A 20,390-nucleotide genomic window follows, 5' to 3' on the forward strand; every position below is an offset into this window, starting at 1 on the left:
ACCCTTCTGGAGCACCTGAGATCACCCCCAGTTTTTGGTGGGGTTCGTGTTGCTTCTTAGTCTTTGGTTTTCTATGTTGTGTCATCTGTACTATTATTTGTCTGTTTGTCTTTTTATTTTTGGCCATGGCGTTGTCAGTTTGTTTTCGATCTATGAGTTTGACTGTCCCTCTGGTACATGTATCTTTCGTCCCTCTTTTGTCACAGAAAGCTCGACATAGGGATAGTGATCCGGCAGCAGCGGTGTTAGCTAACTTCTGAAAAGCTTTATATTTTAGAAGGTGGAAGACCTGTATGCTTCATACTTTGTATAAAGATGCCTCATGTTACGAAGTTTCTGTCTGTCACATGTCCATTGTCCTTGACCTCATTTTCATTGTTCAGTGACTACTTGAAAAAAAAATTAAGATTTTTTGTAATGTTGATTAATATCTCTCTCATTTATATGAGTAATAGGATAACTATATATGGTAAGGTATGTGGGTAGCTTGCAAGGTCCTTATGCCCGTCAGACAGTTTTCACTTTACCTCGACCTCATTTCATGGATCAGTGAACAAGGTTAAGTTTTGGTGGTCAAGTCCATATCTCAGATACTATTAGCAATCGGTCTAGTATATTCGGTGTATGGAAGGACTGTAAGGTGTACATGCATATATGTCCAACTGGTAGGTGACATCTGACCATGACCTCATTTTCATAGTTCAGTGGTTATAGTTAAGATTTTGTGTTTTGGTCTATTTCTCTTATACTGTATGCAATACTATAGGTCTACTATATTTCAAATTGGTGTATGGAAATATTTTATGATGTACATGTCAGTCTTGTAGGTTTTATTTGACCTTGACCTCATTTTCACGGTTCATTGCTCAGTGTTAAGTTTTTGTGTTTTGGTCTGTTTTTTGTCTTGCTTGGCGGAGTCAAAAAGCGAGACATAGGTATGCTGTTTCCGGTGTCTGTGGCGTCAACAATGTATAAGTTTGTGATTAGGTCTAGTTTATGGTGAACCGCTAGTGGTAAGTTAAAGATATTTGGTATGCAGTTGTATTAGTATTGGCACCACTCATTACCATGGAGATTATTTGGCCCCGCGCCCTCAGTTATGGTCTATTGACTTTGAAATTTTTGCTTAGTTTTCATGTATTAGTTTGTGATTAGCTCAGTTAAGGTAGAACCACGAGTGGTAAGTTAATGATAATTGGTATGCAGTTGTATAAGCATTGGCATATCTCATTTCCATGGAGATTATTTGGTCCCGCCCCCTCAGTCATGGTCTATTGACTTTGAAACTTTTGCTTAGTTTTCATGTATTAGTTTGTGATTAGGTCGGTTTATGGGGAACCACTAGTAGTAGGTCAATGATATTTGGTATGCAGTTGTATTAACATTGTTACATCTCATTACAATGGAGATTATTTGACCCCGCCCCCTCAGTTATGGTTTATTGAATTTGAAATTTTGCTTAGTTTACATGTATTAGTTTGTGTTTAGGTTTGTTTAAAGGGAACTACTTATGATAAGTCAATAGTATTTGGTATGCAGTTGTATTAGCATTGGCCATGTAACCTTCAGTCATGATTCATTGACTTTGAATATTTGCAAAACTTACATGTAAAAGTGTTGCTACATGTATTTTAATTTCAACATTTGCATTATCGAAATAACCAAAAAGCGAGACATATCTCTGTGATAACAGTTTATCTTAAACCATAAGCAATAGGTCAAGTATATTTGTTGTTACAGTATTGAAGAATTGTAAGCTGTACATGTCTGCCTGGCATGGTTCATCTTACCTTGACCTCATTTTCATTGGTCAGTGTTTAGTTTTCTTGGTTAAGTCTTTCTTAGAAACTATAATCAATAGCTAGGTCAGCTATATCATGTATATTTTGTGTATTGAATGATCATGATGATCGTAAGGTGTACATGTATTTCTTGTTTGGTTTATATGACAGTGACCTCATTTTCTTGGATCATGTTAAGTTTATGTGATAGTTCTATTAAATTAAAGCTTTATATTTAGGACTATCAACATAATATCAATGATTAGTAAAGAAGGCGAGACATTTCAGCATGTGCACTCTTATGTTTATATTAGACCAGTTTATTGTTTATATAAATTAATAGGTTAAAATTAGAATAGTTTTCAAGGAACCAGTGAGTTTCATTATAAATAGATATTGACATTGAAGATATGATTTTATATCGAAGTCTACCAAAACGCAAATGCACAGAAAAACTTTGGCAATCCAGTATATATGAATAATACAATTAGTGACAACTTATAAGCATATATATGATTTAATTGATGGTTTTCATTAGAAAAATTATCAAAATTTAATTTGTAAATAAATCATTATATTGTACGTGTTACATATATCATGTGTTCAAAGTGAGTGCTAAAATAGTTCATCACTGTATATATATGAATAATCTTAAAGACAATGTACTAGTGTAATAACTCCCAGTTTCATTCCAGGTTCAAAATCACTATAGTGTATAAATAAATAATTCCTGGTTCAAAATCACTAGTGTAATCATTCTTAGTTCAAAACATTTATGTGAACATTCCATGGATGAAAAAGTTCACTTAAGTTTACTTTGTCCATTTTTTACATAAATAAGCTATGCAAGTTAAATAGTTAATTCAAATACCCCCCAAAAATACCAAGCCCCATTTTTATACATTTCCCCTTCAAAAAACTCTCTATAGAATCTTATCAAGAGTGGTGGATATTTTACACTGGACCCGGATAAAAAACCCTAGTGAATTTTTGTTGCTGGATAATAAACACTAGGGATTTTCATCCTACAGATAAAGTACACTGGCGGAATCAAACCACTGTTACAACTGTAGGTTTTACTTTTAACCACCCCTTGGTTTATTTTGTGTGTTGCTTGAGTGTTTTGTGTGTGGTTATAAATACAATTTGAAAATATGGGGAAAAAATTCAAAAAGTTGCCATATAATAATAATAGTATAGGTAATATAATAATTACATATTGTGTGAAAAGATTGATTGCTAATGGTTTGTTTATATTTTCTTTGTTGAAGCTCAGTGCATAGACTGCAGTTTTTGGCAATTCTCAACAAGGAAAGAAAACTTGAAACGTACAGCAACCAAGATACAGATATTAGCAGTTATTGAATATGTAAAACTTTTATTTTAGCGTATTCAACATCACCTGATTTTGTACTTGTATTAACGTTTTCTGGCTTTCTTATGAACATTGAAAATTTATACTACTCTTATTGGAGACTCAGTTGCATATTCCTTACAAATGTATGTCGTAACTACAATACCCTTCCCTTTTCACGAATGTGACTTACCGAATTAGACTATTTACCGGATTTGTAATAACATAAGCAACACGATGGGTGCCACGTGTGGAGCAGGATCTGCTTACCCTTCCGGAGCACCTGAGATCACCCCCAGTTTTTGGTGGAGTTCGTGTTGCTTAGTCTTTAGTTTTCTATGTTGTGTCATCTGTACTATTATTTGTCTGTTTGTCTTTTTATTTTTGGCCATGGCGTTGTCAGTTTGTTTTCGATCTATGAGTTTGACTGTCCCTCTGGTATCTTTCGTCCCTCTTTTGCAGCATACATTAAATTTAAATTCAAAAGAACACACATTCTAAAATTGAGAATCATTTAATTTGAGAATTGAAATAGGGAATGTGTCAAAGAGACAACAACCCCACCAAAGAGCAGAAATAATCCAAAGGCTACAAATAGGTCTTCATCTCTAGCCAATGTAGAATAAACAAACACACAGCACTATGCACAAGTCCTAGTCACATGTCAGAATAGGTACATTGTCAATGAAGAAACATAAATTTACAAAGTTCTACTATCAGTTACTGACAATTTTTTGCCAGTTCCAGTGAGTGAGACTTGAACTAAACTGATTGACAGATTATGTCTTCAATCATCATATGAAAATCAAGCACAATCCCTCCTGTTTAGGGTGTAGTATCATACCATCGTTAAATATATGAGAAGAACATAAAATTGAGAATGGAAATGGGGAATATGTCAAAGAGACAACAACCCGACCAAAGAGCAGACAACAGCCGAAGGCCACCAATGGGTCTTCAATGCAGCGAGAAAATCCTGTATCTTGCCAATAACTAGTTTTAGAATAAATGTGTTTACATCTGATTTAACGACCCTATGAATGAATCAATATTAATTCCAAAATATGCCATCTTTAATTACCCAAAAACAGTATCGTTACTATATATCCCTTCTTAATAAGTCAGATTAAACTTTTATAAACTGCATGAGGTTTACTGAGGTGACTGACAACATATTGTTGTGCTAACATATTGTTGTGCTTTGTATAGAATATTACCATAAAATATTTGATGTGAATTTTAATTGCACATCAAAGTGAAATACCTGAATGTATAATATGTCTACATGTTGATTTTTATTTACATGTATGAATGATGTCCTTGTACCGATTATAATATTTTGTAAATGTTTTGACTAGTTTGTGATATAAAAAACTTTGATGTAATAATTTTCAGTAATACAGAGATTTCTTCCATTAAAATCAAATATGTTGTTTATAATACATACACGAGCGAATCGAACAAGTTCAGATATGTATAAACGTTACTCCATAAGATGGAGCCAATTGAATGTCAATAAATGTTTCATATAATTAGTTCTTGAATAAATTCCAGTAGTATTGCTTTTTTCAAAGATAATATTGTAATGATGTCATTTTTTTTTGTGGGGAAAAATCCCTCTAAACTATTCTAAGTTAGCTAATTATTCACATACATGAATAAATCCTTATTTTCAGGTACAGATGCCCTTAAAGTTTTTGATGAAGTAAAGAGCAAGATACTATCTTATCCAGCAGTGATACGGTATGACCAATTCCCAGACAATATGACAAAGAATAACAATTGGACACCAACAGTTCACATATGAGAAGATGTTTTTAGGGTAAACCACATTGCACAGAAATTATTCAAATAATTTGAAATAACGATAAGCAAATCTTTAAAGAAAATATTGTCGGTCTTCAAATGACACAGAAATTAACAACTATAGGTCAGCATACCCCTTCAACAAAGAGCAAAACCAACACCACATACATGACATAGTCACCTATAAAAAGCCCCAAAATAAAAAATGTAAAACAATTCAAACGAGAAAACTAATGGCCTAATTTATGTAAAAAATAATATGTATTACTCAGCAACAAACAACAATTACTGAATTACACGTTCCTGACATGGGACAGGCACATACAAATGTGCAGGGTTAAACTAGTTTGAAGACGCCAACCCTTCCCCTAACCAGGAACAGTGGTGTAACAGTACATCATAACAACAAACTATAAAAATCAGTTGAAAAAGGCTTAACTCATCTCATGGATATACGAATAGAAATTAATACATGTAACAAAAACACAAATTGGACATGGATGAGTACTTGTACATCCCAACAACAACAACTAGAAAACTAACGGCCTAAAGTAATTAATGAGCGAAAAACAAATATGTCAGAGTTTTGTGCAGACCACCTTTCCATTTTAGGAGGTGGTCGGCTTTTTTTTCAAATTCTGGATTTTTTTTCAGTTCAGCACCGTAAAAATTTAAATACTAATCGCGCCTCGCTGATTTGTTTTCATAGACAATAATGGCCGATCGTCAAATTAAATGTGAATACAATACTAATCCTTCTTTTTGTGACCCCCACCAACAGTAAAAAAACCTGGTTGGAAATGTTTTTAAAAAAAAAAAACACCCGGTTGCAAGTGGTTTTTTTAAAACACCCACCTTACCTTAGTGAAAAAAGGAGAACACTGTATGTTACACAGCAACAAGTGACAATTAATTAACCACTGTCAATAACAGGATCCTGACTTGGACAGGCTTATGACATACACTAAGTATAGATCTGAGAGTACTCGCAGTTACTGACAGCTAGTTCATGTAGTTCAAAGCCAACAAGAACTAATAAAAAAAATCATACATCTAAGACTAATTAAATTATCAATTAATACACATGCAACATCCAATGGATTTAGTGAAAAGGCATCATAAACAGTCCGAGAAAAACATGACCTTGTGCAATGCCAAGATACAGGTATTGACAGATTGTAGACCCATGAATGTGCATAATGTATATAACTATGATATTTAGTTTGATTTTAATTTACTGATAGCATAATCAATATTAATACCAATAAAAGCAATATTCAAAGATCTAATAATACATTGTTGACTTTGGTAACCTTTTCGAATCAGTTTATTTAAAGGATCTATAAGTTTACCTGGATCGTTTCTAAATTTCTTGGCTAGAAAAACAATTTAGCATATGATCAACATATACATTTGTACTCATATTTGTTCTTTTTTTCTTTTGAGGCAGACTTCATGTATGTACAGGAGCTTCTAAGGAGGAATTGAAAAGAAGATTGCATTCGATCGATCTCCTTAACTTGCTATAAAGATGATTTCCTTTTATTGAATAATTCAAAGTATGGTGACTTTGTTGAACGCATGTATCCCATTGAACTTGAAATAAAGGATACAACAGATACAGGTAAATCTGCCTCATATCTTAACTGACATCTAGAAATAGACAATGAGGGTCGGTAGAGAACAAAACTTTTAAGACTAAAGAGATGATTTCATCTTACTAATGATGAACTTTATATTCTGCAGTTACCATGATCCCAATATGGCGGAGGTAGAAATAAGTAAAATCGATTTCTGTTAATTTTCCGTTTAAATGTGTTGTTTTCAAGAACTACTCAGCCGCCAGTTTGATCTGTACTGTTTTGTTGTGTATGTGTGTTATAAATATCATGTATGGCCTCGTTACCGAAATAATATCCATCAAATATTTTAGGAAGATAACCGTAACTTAAATAAAAAGATAATGGCAACTTGTGGACAAATCACTTGAAAGATAATTGTAACTGCAGAATATTTCAATGATAATAGCTGCTGATTTTGATTGAAAAAAAAAGAAAGATCACTGGTGTTAAACTGATCATAGTAACTGCAGTTACCACTATCCCAATATGGCTGATGTAGAAATAAGTAAAATCGATTTCTGTTAATTTCTCTGTGTAAACATGTTGTTTTCGAGAATTAGTCTGCTGCTAGCTAGGTTGATCTGTTGATGGGGACAGCGACTATATCTAAATGTTGCTTGAAAGTTTGATAGTGTTACCAGAAATAGTGAATACATAGTTATCTCAAACTAATTTACATTTTGCTTTGTAGATATATATTCTATATATTTCACAAAAGTTTAAATTAAGGGTAATATTGATTGGTATTTAGTATACTTAAAGAGTTAAAACATGTACATGTATTCATTAATTTAAATGATTTTAAAGTTTTATTAGATAAAAAAATCAATCAATCAATAACCGTTTTAGCGTGCCCTTCAGCTTAGTACTGGCAACTAGTGGCTTGTGATACTTGCAGTTCACTTACAGATATATCAACCTAGTAGTAGTTATAAGATTTTAAATAGTACCAATGATCTGGCGCTGCAATCAAAACCTAATATGCTACAAATGCCAATTGCCATATTGATCAAACTATCTTCTGTTTTTCTGGACAACTTGATATATTCTCTCTCTGAAACACAATTTGTTTTGACCTGCATCTCATTTAAGAATATAACTATGATTTCCCATTTTATGTTATGGCTTGATGGACAGACCGTATATAAAAAAGCTGTGATTAAAATAACTTGTCAATATTTTATGCTCAACCTATATATGGGCAATAATTTGGTATGGGGTCCGTTTCCGATAAGGATAGAAAAGTGATAAAATATTGCATTTTGTTGAGAGAAGTTGTTGCTCCACCATCAAATGCTATTATTTCTATTAAAATATAGGTGCTTTCTAATCTCCCCTAGAGAGAACTTGAAATAAACAAATATTTAAGATTATTTGGCCACTTTTGTATGTCGTTTCTTAGCGTTATTTTCGCTTCCGAAGTGCGTAATGCTGCCCAATTTAAAGATAATCGTCGCCTGCAAAATCGTACCTTTTGCTTTCAAATAATAAAGAACATCGTTCAAAAAGAATAGTCAGAAGAAATTGCCAAGAACTATAACTATTTTTGTAGCAGGTGTAAGAAAAGTAGCGTTACTTTGGTTTCCGATTTCGTAACGCAAAATTTAGATGGTGTAGTCTGCTTTATTGTACTTGAATTCTTCATAACAATATGCAAATATGAACTCTCGCGAGATGTTCAAACAGGTAAATCAGTGATTATTTACATTCTAGTTTTGTCCTTCGTAATAATTAAGTTAGAAAATGACGTTATCATTATGCGTTACATTTCACACGAAACAGAAGTCCAGTTATTTACTTTTATTTTTCTTAAAATTGTTTTTGTCGTTCAGTCCAAATCATTTCCGGTCATATACGTGAAACATGTGGCTAACATGTGATTAAGCGCTTACGGCCGGGTATAGGAAATATTAGGTCTAAACATCGTTTTTGTTTCCAACGGGATAGTAGCAAGCATATTCTGTAGACTGTTTTCATATTGTTTAAAAAAGGAAGATACAATTTTGAAAGAGATCGCGACGGGGGTCTATTATATTTCCTACGTGCATAATGTTGCACACTATCTTGAGTGAAAATAAATGCCCAATGACTTGACAAAATTGATTTCTTATTCCAGGGACGTTACAACACACTTTGTTTCCGGATAACGATGAAAAGGGTCCTTGGAAAATTCAATCAACATTACGTCTCTTATCATTCTGCCGATGCTCGATGAATTGATTTTGCTTTAGCATTAAATTGTGCTTGATATTTTAGGTAAATACAGATAATTTAAAAAAAAATACATGTTGATATACCGTTACACTTGGAATGTACAGAGTTGGTATCTTTGTCACAATTTTTATTTTTTTATTTTAATCATATTCAGCAAACACTTTTCAAAAATGCAATAATATTGTCAAAGGAGAAGTGAAGTTTTACCATGCATGACTTGAAAGGAAGTACTTTATCGATTTTAGCCCACTAAAGAAGGTCAACATGTGGAAACCATGTACATGGTGTACATGTCACAAATATCACATGATGCCTATTATAAGATTTTAATTCCAAGTTAAAAGTTTTTTACTTTACTGGATTAATAGGAATTTGACATTGGAATTAATTGTATAAAATTGGAATTTCAAAACCAATAAATACATTTTTTTGGCTAAAACATCAAGATACAACGATTATGGTATCCTGTATCAATTAAGAAAACATGGAAATTCTCCGAATAAATTGCACTATAATTTTTTTAAAACAAACACATATTTAGGAGTTTAATAGTAATACTATTACATTTAAGACAGAGTTTAACCAGAGATGCAAATCTAAATAAATATGTATGCCAGTAGTAAATCAATACATGGAAACCGCCAATGTTGTATCCAGTTTAGTTGTATGCGTCACAATTTCATAGCATTTCAAAAGTGTTATTTCCCTTCAGGTAAGTAGTGCCGGTTCACTGCCTGCATGGCCAATATATCAAAACACTTTTCTTTTCAACTTAAAAGTAACATTTTGCTTTGAAAATATGTTCCTATATCAAATTTGCCATAAAACATTGCATGAAATAACATGTCACGGGTGCCACATGTGGAGCAGGATCTGCTTACCCTTCCGGAGCACCTGAGATCACCCCCCCTTTTTGGTGGGGTTCGTGTTGTTTAGAATTTTTTATTAATCAAGATTTATATATTCGTGGTCACAAATTTTGGAAAGAAATTTAGTGAAATAAACCAGGCTATTCTTTTTGGTATATGAGGTTTTTGGTTATATTTCTGTAATCCATGGTACTTAATTGTAATTTTCCTGCAGTTGTAATGAAAGGGTGTAAACAATTATAGGATTTCATTGAATTTCTATACACCCGCAAAATAATGGTTTTGTATATGGAATCTTGTCTTTATAAAAAAGAAGATGTGGTATGATTGCCAATTAGACAACTCTCCACAAGAGACCAAATGACACGGAAATTTACAGCTGAGCTAAAGATCACTGTATGGCCTTCAACAATGAGCAAAGCCCATACCACATAGTCAGCTATAAAAGTTCCCGAAATCACAAATGTAAAACAATTCAAACTTTTATTGGATATAAGAAGATGTGGTGTGAGTGCCAATGAGACAACTCTCCATCCTAGTCAAAATTTATAAAAGTAAACCAATATAGGTCAAAGTACATTTTTCAACACGGAGCCTTGGCTCACACCGAACAGCAAGCTATAAAGGGCACCAAAAATTACAGGTGTAAAACCATTCAAACGGGAAAACCAACAGCCTATTAAATCTATATAAAACATGCAATTTTACAAAAAGCAAGGGACAGGGCGGACGTTACAAGATACTACTTATACTGTGGACATCACTCACATATTGGATGTTCCCAACATTAATATGTTTGTTGGATCACGCTTTTTGTTTTGTGTTCAATAAAATTTAGAAATTTAAAATGTCATGCATCTTTCCAATTGAATCAAAAGTGAGAGCTGAGAAAGTGCCTCCCAACACCCCAATACATTCACTTCTGGAACAGCCCTTTATAGAAAAGTACATTATATAAAATAAGTAGCAGTAGCTAATTCTCCCAGTTTTTACAGTGCTTAAATTTTCTGGTTAGTGACGCATAATCACAAAGTGTAAATCATGCAATTGTGTTACAGAGCTAGCTAGCACACTGCATTGGGTTTCTAAGGGTTAGTAGGCACATGTGCTACATATAAAAGTGTACAAGAATTATAACAAAAAGCAAGAGAAAATACATTGGTAGTCAAAATCAGTAGATGCAAGTCGATGCCCAAAATAATTTATTATAGTGACATCCTAAAGACTTAGTGCCCTTGTTTCTATATTCTTATAATTTTTGTTGACTATTGGAAAAATTTTATCAAAAACAGTCCTAAATTTAAAAACTAAAGTTATAAGTAACATTATCAAGAAAAAGTTTACTGTTCAGATTATTTTAAGCTGATTTTCCAATAAAATAACACTAAAAAAATGCTTTCGGTTTCTTATGGTTTCCTGTCGCGTTTAAAAAAAACCTTAATTTAACATTGAAAATAGATTTTAAATATTAACATGAAGCAAGTAACACTAGTAATGGTGTTCATTTATGTCTTTTGAAATAAATTGTGCAAAATAAAGAAAATAAAGTTTTGTTTCCTGTTTGGTTACCTGTCACGAAAACGGTGAATCTAAAATTGATTAATTTTTCCTCGAAAAACCTACTTGTTCCATTAATACTAGTCTCACACCAACACAACCCACAGAATAAAAGTTAAAGTTTTAGAACTTAAAAAAAAAGATACAAAAAGAAACCAAAGGCCAAATACCAAATTATTGCCCATATACCCATCACAATTTTCACAATTATAAATTAAAAAATAAACATCACAAAAAATATTCATTTAAATGTAACGTCCTATGCATACCAGTTATTTTTTTTTAAATGTGAACTGTAGAAGGTCATTATTTGTATTGATATGCCAGGAATAGATTGTCATTATTCGCAGTTATACTGTGGAACATGCTTTTTCCCCAATCTGTCAAAATTATATTAAAAAATGTCTACTTCTTTCAGGTGAATCCTTGCTGGGTCATTGAAAAACCTACTGGAAGTTCTTCTGATACTGGAAATTGAAAACAAATGGTCAGTATAATTACATTACCAGCATTGTATAAAATTCCTGTGGTAAAGAGGATTGCTTCAGTAAATATCAAGCATTAATACTTCATTTCCACTTCATATTGACATTGTTGATGTCGGTGTATAAGATGATAATATATATGATGTTTTACAGTATTACAAAGGAAAATAATAGATTTGTAAATTACCCAAGTTTATTCTGTTTATTTATATCTTAATTTTCTCTTTCCTTAGTTACAAATGTTGTTTTAACTTAATTAAGTGAGTGTTGAATGTAAAAAGATGGAGATGTGGTATGATTACCAATATGACAGCTATCCACAAATGATGTGGATATAAGGGACAATAAATAATGCCTTCAACAATGAGTATTAAAGATCTGAACATGACAAATTAAAAAGAATAACGACCAGATTTATGACAAAATAAAATGAAAAACAATTAATATGGAAACTTACCACTGAATTTCAGGCTCCTGGTTCCAGATTTTGGACAAGCACATACAGATTTTAATTTGGTTTAACTTGTGAGCACTGAACCAAGGAATATTAACAATGTGTAACAAAAAATCTCTCCTTTGGCTTACCTTCTATTGAGTTCTTGCATAGAGTTTTCCATTTATCAGGAAACTGACTTATTTAATTCAAGAAATCCACATTTATTTCTTTTTATTTTTCTCTTTATATTGCATTTTTTCCTTAATATATCAAAAGCTATAATAAGAGAACGATACCAAATGAACATTCAAAAGACCAACAGACAACCAATAGTGCACAAAACATATAACACTAAAGACTGAGCAACACGGACCCCACAAAAAACTGGGAGTGTTCTCAGGTGATCTGGAAGGGTAGGCAGATCCTGCTCCACATATGACAATTGTATAGATGTAGAGATAATTTAACTTGGTTTAACTTGTGAGCACTTAAATATCAAAAATGGTCTAGTTTCTGGTGTCAAAATTTATGAAACCTGAAACTGTATTAAATGTTTCTCTTTTGTTTGGGACAGAATTAAGCATTTGTTTATGTGCATCACTAAAATATGGCCCTACACCTGACAACCTCATGTTTTTTTATATGACTGCAAAAAAAATTTTGGGTTCGTATAATGCTATGATACTGTCGTTGTCATCGTTGTCCGATGACACATTTGGTTTCTGGACAATAAATTTAGTTAAAGTCAATTGATCTCTATGAAATTTTACAAGAAGGTTCAATACCACAAAAGGAAGAATGGGATTGATTTTTGGGGTTATGGTACTAACAGTTTAGGATTTAGGGGCCAAAAACAAGCATTTTTTTAGTTTCTGGACAATAACTTGTGTGTAAGTGTATGTGTAGGATTAAATAGTGTCCCCCATGAAATTATGTCCCATGGACAAAATTTCACGGATATGACCTGTGAAATTTTGTCCAGGACAGAATTTTATTATAAAATATTGTCCCACTTCTGTGTAAAAGTGTCCCTTGAAAAGATATTCTATTTTAACCTTTGTTGGATATTTTTTCATAGTGAAATCATGTCCAAATTGCATAAAAGTCTTGTCTAATACCAAACAATTTAATTTACAATAAATAATAAGACTAAATCGACATTTGTTTTTAAATATACAGTATTTAACAAGATCAATAATATCATGAATAATATTCATAAATACTCGATTGTCGTTTCTTCTTGCCTGTACGAACTGTGACGCCAGTATATGACACGGAAACCAGGCGTAAAAATCATACTTTATCCGGGCGTCATTGCAGTGTTTAAGGAATGCATGTCCAGGCGTCAACCAGGCGTAAACCAGGCGGAAACCAAGCGTAACTGAGGCGGAAACCAGGCGTAAAATTAGGCGTAATATTTAAATGAGTACGCCTGGTCCAGAGAAAACCAGGCGTAATATGCAAATGAGTACGCCTGGTCAATAAATAAACAAGGCGTAATATCCTTACATAATACTACATTTATTTCAAATCAGTGTATTACCCTAGCTGTGTACTTTTGTGTATTTAATACAAACTTCTGTACTGTTGCTTTAATTTCTCATTGTTTGACATAAAACTGGAAATATTAACCATTGAAGATTAGCTAATATATTAATAAATACATTTTAGACAGACACTGGCTCAAATAAGTTTAAAGTTTAAATAAGAATTATGACAATTAATTTTTCTTGAAATAAAACTTAAGCATTTTAATTAACTAAGTTTTTTATAAATTAATGTCCTTTAAAATATAATGATAATACTGCAATTTAACTTCATGTAAAAGATTTTATTGTTATTATCCAAGCTAGGATCAAGGTTTTGGGATTTCAAAATTACTGTTTGAACTTAAAACTTAATAACTTAGATTATACTCACATAATTATTATTTACCATGTTTTACTTTCCATTTTTTTCACAATTTTTATTTATCAATTTGATTCCATATTTCCAATTTCAAATTCTTCCAAAAGCACAAAACAAGCTAATTATCCCTAAACGTATGAAGCTGCCATAAGTCCAACTCTTGCAAACTAAAACCAAAGAGCCAAATTTTGAAAAAAATTCCCATGATCCTTTAAACAAAGCATTATGGGTATTATGATTTACGCCATACCAACAGTTTTACGCCCGTAAGAAAATTTACGCCTTGCTTATTTCAATTTACGCCAGGTTTACCACTTTTTTCTACGCCCTAAGGACTACAAATTTACATTTCCTGCTCCCTTACGCCTGGATCTAGACACGTAACTACCACTTACGCCTGGTTTACGCCTTATTTCCAGGCGTCATACGCCTTATAATTTCATACGGGTGCGCATACGTTTGGGTCTTGGAGGCATGTATATAAAACATTTCATTGTTTTTAATTTCAAATTGCTTGGGCTTGGCCTTCCTTCTAAATGATCTTCTTTCATTATTATTAAACTCTGGAGGGTATTGACCACCAAACAAAAAGTCATATAGCTGTTTATATTCACCACTTTCCATATTTGTTCACATCTGTGTTGTCTTGATTTAAATTTCAATTATGATTTAACTAATTGATTAAAACATTTCAATGATTGCTAAATTATGTCCCTAATCTTTAGGGACAGAAAAAAACAGCTACACTATGAAAAATTGTCCCATGTGACATATATTTTTATAAAACATCTATGAAATTATGTCCAAGTACTAGGGACAATTTTTCACTAAGGGAGACACTATTTTATAGTTTACAAATGTGATATTCTGTCCCGTGAACGAAATTTCACAGATGAACTGTGAAATATAGTTCAAGAAGACACAATTTCATGGGACAATTTTTTGGCTTACATATGGATTTCTCTGACATTGTACCACAAGGTTCCATATAACAAAGGGAAGGCTGTGATTGAGTTTGGGGGTAATTAATTGCCCCAAACATGCAGGACTCAGGGGCAAAAAAGGGGCCAAAAACAAGTTTTTTTTTCTAGTTTCCAGACAATAATTTGTGTTTAAGTGTATGGATCTCTCTAAAAGTTGCCTACATGGTTCCAGTCTACAAAGGGAAGGCTGGGTTTGAGTTTGGGGGTAATTGCACCAGGGGGGGGGGTTCAAAAAATTTGGGGGGATTTTTTTTTCCAATTTTTTAAGGGGTTCATATTTTTTTTTCAAACTTTTTTTAATTTCAAATTTTTTGTAAAACTTTTAAGAAGAAATCTTTAAATGTGCAGTATTGCGCAATTGATTTTTAAGATCTTTGACAATATTTGTTTCGTGTCAGAAACCTATATTATGTCAAAAATTTGATCAGAATCCAAATTCAGACAGTATCAAGCTTGAATATTGTGTCCAAATTTGCCCCAACTGTTCAGGGTTCTACCTCTGCAGTAGTATCAGGCTGCGCTCAGCGAAGCATTTTATTAGTTTCTTTGTTGATTTCATAGGGATAGGGAAATCATGAATTTTATAAATATCAAACAAAGTAAATATATCTTGTGGTCTAGTGTGTTTTAGTTGCATTGCATATCATATCTGTTATCCCTTGTAAAAGAAACTTTTCTTACGTTAGACTATATTTTTTTTCACAAAATAAAACAAATTATTTTTTCATATTACAACAAGGACAGCATTTTTTTTTTACCACCACCACCCACAGAAATAAAAATAAATTAGAACAACACTCCCTTTGCATTTTGGTATTTGAATATTTCAAATACAACCACCCACATAAAATTTTAAAATAAAAACCTTCCGTGGGGGGACATAATATTTTCTGGAACAGCCCTTATATGTTTTTTTGGGGGACATAGTATTTTCTGGAACAGCCCTTATATGTTTTAGAATAAAAAAAAATAGATCTCAAATTTTATCTATTTCAAGTTGATAAACACAAAAAAACCTGTGATAAATTATCTATATTACTCCAACCCAGCTAGTTATCAGATGTGGTATTAAGTTTGCCAATGAGACAACTCTCCACCAGAGACCTAATGATGTAGATGTTAATGATAAACAACACATTGAAATGCCTACCTGCTCATTCTGGATATGACATCAAATTTTTCATTATCGAAACAAAATACATTTTACTATCTGTAGCTAACATTATTTTTATACTCTTCATAGATTAGTTTTTGCAAATTAAACTATCTCTTGCAGATGGATTCTATAATCAGAGGGGAGATGTGAAAAAAATCTTTATTAAAGTAGGTTGATAATTCAAATTGAAAAATTCAATTTTAGCACTAACAGGTGGTTTTGCATATCATTTATTAAAAGTATTATAATTAATAGCCATGAAACAATGATTTTATTTTCAGGTCATTTTTGGAAGAAAATTGATAGAGGAAAGATACAGATATACAAGAATTTCATATTTGAAATGCTTTTAATATTTCTTTTGTATATGACCACCAAATTTTGGCACAAATAAGGCCAATTGAAATTAATTGATAGATTTTCATCCCGCCCGACCCTCTGAAATCGTCCCGCCCCGATTTTTTTAATTTTTAAAAATATACGATTTCCGGATTTTGTTCATTTCTGTTACCGGTAACCGCCGATAATTTCGTTTCATTTAAACTTCCTTTTTCAAATTTCGGTTTTCGTATTTCTTCGAGTAATATAAGTCGACATAGTCTTCTGCTCAATGATGACAACATTATCTTTTGAGAATATAGATTGATTACTAGAAGGACATAAATTATTCGGGTTACAAGTAATTGGCGGTGTCCAAGAACCGTAATCGCGGTATGTCACAAATTTCAGTGAATATAAAACCGTGAATTATTTTATTTATACAATGACATTGTGTAAGGAAATTTAGACTGAATGATATCCAAAGCGCAAAAATCATGGAACACATTGATACAAAATCATGACTGGAATAAAGAAATTAACAGAAGCACGAACCGTGCGATTTATGACCGTATATTGAGTACAAAGAGTCGGCCAACGTACAAAATGTATTATAGCTGCCATGGCTTAGATTTACCTCCAAGGCTGTCGTTTCAGCCCTTCAATAGAGTTATAAAACAACTTTTTCTTTTTGGTTCAGTTCATGTTTTACATTGTAATTATATTTGCACCTTGCATAAGAATCTTAAAAGCATGAACCCTAGTATTTTCAACACAGTTTGAGTTTTCATTTCACTCTGTACTCATAATATTTGTGTTGCATACCAATGCATATGCTTCATTTTATGGGCACTATAAATCACAACTTAGAAAGCAAAAAATGATCTATGTAATCTAAAAGAGAACATTTTTCCACGTTTTTGCTATTTACTGAAAATCGGTTTCTAAAGCGGCAATTACATGTAGAACAATGGTTGCCAATCGGAAATATTGATTTAAGAATTTTAAAAAAATGTAGAATTCCTTATATAAACATGATGTAAGCTTATTATTACCCTTGTACATTGTGTAAATGAACAACACGTCTCAAAATGGTTTAGGAGGAAATTTAAAATTAAAAAAATAAAATCCGTCTACCCGCCCCATTTTTTTCAAAAATCTGCATGAAAATCTACTAATTAATTTTAGTTGGCCTAATGGTATCATTGTTATCTTTGCCATATAAACAAATATACCTGGTAAAATTTGTTCATTAGAGGAAACTTTAATTACAAATATCTATTCACATTAGATGATTTTTTTACCAATTTTCTAATTTTAAAAATAAATCAATTGTTTTTATTCTGTGGGATTCAAAATGTTTTGCCATTTATGATAATCTATTTATTTTGATTTGTCTGAAGTACATTTCACAAAAATTTCAAATTCAAAATAAGGCACCTACAGTGCATACTCCATCACAAATTGAGGTAATGTTAGTATTGATTCTGTGGTAAATTTTTTGCATTCATTATTTTAATGTGGTCAACATATTGCTAGGTCATCATATTAGTGTGTCCAGCATATCGTGGATTCATAAACAGTATTGAGTGCAAATTAGCATAAATATTTCAGAGTTGTTGTCAATTTATGCTCTACATAATTTTTTATTTTGGTTATTATTATTATTATTCACAGTTGTTGTGCATCATAGTTTTAGCTCACCTGGCCCAAAGGGCCAAGTGAGCTTTTCTCATCACTTGGCGTCCGTCGTCGTTAACTTTTACAAAAATCTTCTCTGAACCTACAATCATCATTGGGGTATCTAGTTTAAAAAATGTGTCCGGTGACCCGGCCAACCAACCAAGATGGCCGCCATGGCTAAAAATAGAACATAGGGGTAAAATGTAGATTTTGGCTTATATCTCTGAAACCAAAGCGTTTAGAGCAAATCTGACATAGTAAAATTGTTTATCAGGTCAAGATCTATCTGCCCTGAAATTTTCAGATGAATCGACCAACCCGTTGTTGGGTTGCTGCCCCTGAATTGGTAATTTTAAGGAAATTTTGCCGTTTTTGGTTATTATCTTGAATATTATTTTAGATAGAGATAAACTGTAAACAGCAATAATGTTCAGCAAAGTAAGATCTACAAATAAGTCAACTTGACCAAAATGGTCAGTTGACCCCTTAAGGAGTTATTGCCCTTTATAGTCAATTTTTAACCATTTTTCGTAAATTTTTGTAATCTTTTACAAAAATCTTCTCCTCTAAAACTACTAAGACAAATTTAACCAAACTTGTCCACAATCATCATTAGGGTATATAGTTTAAAAAATGTGTCCGATGACCCCGCCCGCGAACCAAGATGGCCGACATGGCTAAAAAATAGTACATAGGGTAAAATGCAGTTTTTGGCTCATATCTCTGAAACCAAAGCTTTAGAGCAAATCTGATGAAGATAAAATTGTTCATTAGGTCAAGATCTATCTGCCCTGAAATTTTCAGACCAATCAGGCATCACGTTGTTGGGTTGCTGCCCCTGAATTGGTAATTTTAAGAAAATTTTGCAGCTTTTGGTTATTATCTTGAATATTATTATAGATAGAGATAAACTGTAAACAGCAATAATGTACAGCAAAGTTAGATCTACAAATGAGTCAACATGACCAAAATTGTCAATTGACCCCTTAAGGAGTTGTTGCCCTTTATACTAAATTTTTTTGCAATTTTCATAAATTTTGTAAATTTTTGTAAATTTTTACAAAATATTTTCCACTGTAACTACCGGGCCAAGTTCATTATAGATAGAGATAATTGTAAGCAGCAAGAATGTTCAGTAAAGTAAGATCTACAAACACATCACTATCACCAAAACACAATTTTGTCATGAATCCATCTGTGTCCTTTGTTTAATATGCACATAGACCAAGGTGAGCGACACAGGCTCTTTAGAGCCTCTAGTTTAGAAATGTCTTCTTATAACAGGATTTTACCAAAAACTTATATATAGATGTATTAAGAAAAATTTATTAACTTGTATTAGGACATCAGCAAAAAATGATAAATAATATAGGCCTATTATGTATTCCATGGGACAGATTTTGTTTTAGTCCATTTTTGTATAAATGTTGCACCTTTATTTTATCTTTTTCTAGATTTTATATGTGGCTCCACTCCTCACCCATTGACATGCTGGTTAAAAAGTAAAGAACACTATATATATATATATATATATACAAGTCTAAATTGAAATATATATATATATATATATGAATATTTCAGCAAATTATGGTGGCAAATCTGTTAATTTTTTTAGAATAGTCATAAATTTTGCCAAATTATGCAAAAAATATTGTTTTAACAAAAACCCACATACATTTTAATGGAATAGCCCTCACAAACTTTCATTGCTTATTAGCATAGATGCAATAAGAACATTAACTAGTTGATTTATAAATTGTAATGTTTGTGACTCATGATGACTGAAATGACATTGTATGAAATAAAGTTTGTGCCAAAAAACATTATTACTAGTTTGAACCCAGTATTATATGCAAGTTATTAGTACCTAAGATACTGACGAAGTCAAATGGAACTATAGGTTTGCACGCCGTTTGTCTGACTATCAGATCAAGTTAACAGTTTTCCACACTTTTTCGTCAGGCTTGAAGATATTTATTTGATATTTCTTGTATAGTTCTGATTGAATGCATTTGTTTTATTTTGTCTCCCCTGTGATGAAACACTATATTTTGGTGTATCGAATGATTGTAAGGTGTACAAGTCAATCTGACAGCTACATGAACTGTACCACATTTTTGTCGAGCCTTCGACTTTTGTCGAAAAAGCAAGACATAGCGATCCTACATTCCGTCGGCGGAGTCCACAAATATTCACTCTGTGGTTAAAGTTTTTGAAA

At 32.2% G+C, this 20,390-nt stretch overlaps 1 long non-coding RNA gene across 2 annotated transcripts; it reads left to right on the plus strand.

The window, feature by feature from the left end:
• The first annotated feature begins 2,792 nt into the window (after nucleotides 1-2,792).
• LOC127708122 (uncharacterized) lies at nucleotides 2,793-19,995 on the plus strand. 2 transcript variants are annotated; one of them, XR_007985164.1, is made up of 5 exons: nucleotides 2,793-3,150; nucleotides 4,812-4,957; nucleotides 6,392-6,565; nucleotides 11,622-11,690; nucleotides 16,453-19,995. It is a non-coding gene; the product is annotated as an uncharacterized LOC127708122 (long non-coding RNA). The 2 variants fall into 2 exon arrangements; XR_007985165.1 differs by lacking the exon at nucleotides 16,453-19,995 and adding an exon at nucleotides 12,159-12,210.
• Nucleotides 19,996-20,390: the final 395 nt, after the last annotated feature.

The sequence above is a fragment of the Mytilus californianus genome, unplaced genomic scaffold, assembly GCF_021869535.1.
Source record: "Mytilus californianus isolate M0D057914Y unplaced genomic scaffold, xbMytCali1.0.p SCAF_7, whole genome shotgun sequence".
Taxonomy (NCBI): Eukaryota; Metazoa; Mollusca; class Bivalvia; order Mytilida; family Mytilidae; genus Mytilus; species Mytilus californianus.